We start from the raw sequence: 2,555 nt of genomic DNA, 5'->3' as shown, positions 1-2,555 counted from the left end.
TGACTTGCGTAACGCATCATAGGGATTTCAATGTAAAATTCATAACATGCGATTATTGGCTCCCCAAATTATTTTAGAGCAAAAATGTATTAAGGTTTTTTGTAGAAAAAATTTTTTACGTCAATCAACCGTATTAGTTTTCAATTTTTTGTATAATAAAGACGGAAAATTGGAAAAATAAAACCCCCATCTTTTTCAATAATCTGTGATGCCATGCCATACAGATTAAGTTGAGGACACCTAGATCTGGTTTAAAAGGAATTATAATATTTTTTATTGTCAAAAGCCTAACACTTATCATCAAGCAAATTCTCCTCTTCATAAAATGGCGAAAATTTGTAATCAAATATTATCTTGTAATATAAATGTGGATATATTTAATGATAGCTATGGCCAGTTTTTGAAGAATGTAATTAACCACTTCATGGGCGCCGCTACTAAAGGGCAAGGGGGGGCCCGGACCCCTCCCTGGGATTTATAAATCGCTTAATCCATTTTAGAAAATGTTGAAAGCTCACGATAAAACCAGAATAGCCACCTTTTTCTGTCCCATCACTGTTCGGTGACAAAGCAAAAGTAGGCAAACCTTTTATAACCTTATTGAGTTACCTCAATGTCCATAAAGTTCCCATATTGTATAGACTATAGAGATTAAATTAACCGAAGACCGCAGGGTGGCTGTTTGTTTTGGAAAACCATCAATGACAATAAGCTGTCATGTTACATATTTCGGTTCGGCGCTTTTGAGCGCATTTTCCAAAAGGAAAATGAACGCTATTGTCCGCACTTTGTCCGTCTTTACCATTACTAGTCCTCCACTTTAAGCTATTTCGTTGTGGTTTCTTTCTTATACGGTGTAGCACAGCCTCGAGACCAGAACGACAAAAGACTTTTTGGATTAGTCCCTTCCTTCCCCAGCTATTCTTCAGTAGGGGAATTTTTTGTTACTCAGCTCGTATTGGGAAATCAGACTTTTAATCCGACTCATATTCAATATAGCACTGATCCTTGAACTCGTAGAAATGGATTGGCGAAGGTTCATCGCTGTGTCGTTTCGTTCTCAAGATAGACGAGGAACAGATGTACAGGCAGACGTACAAAATCATCACGTAAGAGGAATTTTTATTCTTTCGAAATAATTAAATTGTTTTATCCTACGCTACATTCAACATTGTAATCAATAACATTATGGTTGGTAATTTGTTATAGTTTTGAGTAGCAAAAAATATGCAGAAACAGTTTAATGTGCCCTCGAATTTGCCTTACGCCCTGAAATATTGTTATCACCCGCACGTTAGTAAGGGAGGTATTGCATTTGGGATAAAAAAACCCCCCCCCCCCCCACTTTTTTACGGAAATACACGTTTTGAAACACTAGGATTCCGAATCCAACAAAATTTTGATTATCTCGGTCTGTCTGTAGTGTACTGTTATTATTACCAAATTTGGTGCACCTATTCTTAGATATAAAAGGAAGAGCTGAAAAGCTTTCCGGGAGAATACTTATAGCTCATGCGCAAATGTGTTAAACTCTCATTAACGGCTAAACGGGTGAACCGATTGGAACCAAATTTGGTACACATATGGTTAGACGTAAATGAAGGTAGAACGCGCATGCGCCGGTGTGAGAGTGGTATCTGTGCTAATATTTGTTTCAGTAAACTACTGTAACTTGTTACTTTTGTTCTTGTTTTGTTTTGTGTCTAATATGTACCTATTACACTATTACACCAATGATTTTTATTGGATATATGGTTTAGCTGCGTATCCTATTGATTTACTAATTTAAAAATAGTTAGGTAACATTTTCTATTCCAAAAATGTAAGGGCCCCTCCCTAGCGCATTTTCTTCCGGCGCCCCTGAACCACTTTAACAACTAAGGACGTGCTCTTTACTGTCTTTTGCCATCTGTCACTTAAGTATGTTAATACTGCTATTGTCTCGGACTGTTGTCACTAATATTGCCCTATAATTGGTGTTATCACTGTTGGGATAATAAACTTTATTATTATTATTATTGATCTGGCACCAGAAGCGACGTCCGTCCCTGTTGTAGTCCAGAGCGGAAGTCTTATCGTATCCCGACTGATTAGGTCCTTAAGTGCGGCGTCTCGAGATTGTAGGAATTGGCGAAATACTCCCCTCCTAATGAGATTAATTTCATTAGGGCGCTTCTAGCGATCAAGACGAATGGGAGTTCAAGCAATTTTCTTATTATATGCGGTGGGAAATTGGGGGTAACGGTCAAGATTTATTTTGATAAGGCGTTGTTGATGTTTAATACGGATGTCGTTGGGGAGTGTAGCCAAGTTAGATGTTTGTGGTCATTATCGAGAATTCGGCGTTGTGAACACGTTCGGATTAAATTAGGGGTATTGATAATTCGAAGATCCTTCGCCTTGCAATGTAAATACAGCAGGTACGGGATAGACTGAAAAGTCAGGGCAAATTAACAGGGAATTTAAATTCGATTGCAAAACGAATTCTTCTAAATACGGCTCTGTTGTGCGCACAAGGTGCAATGCGCACGTCGATGTTTTGAACAAAGTTTTCA

The sequence above is a fragment of the Photinus pyralis genome, unplaced genomic scaffold, assembly GCF_008802855.1.
Source record: "Photinus pyralis isolate 1611_PpyrPB1 unplaced genomic scaffold, Ppyr1.3 Ppyr1.4_LG7, whole genome shotgun sequence".
NCBI lineage: Eukaryota > Metazoa > Arthropoda > Insecta > Coleoptera > Lampyridae > Photinus > Photinus pyralis.
The sequence above is the reverse complement of the archived record's forward strand: the minus strand, read 5'-3'. Positions refer to the sequence as shown.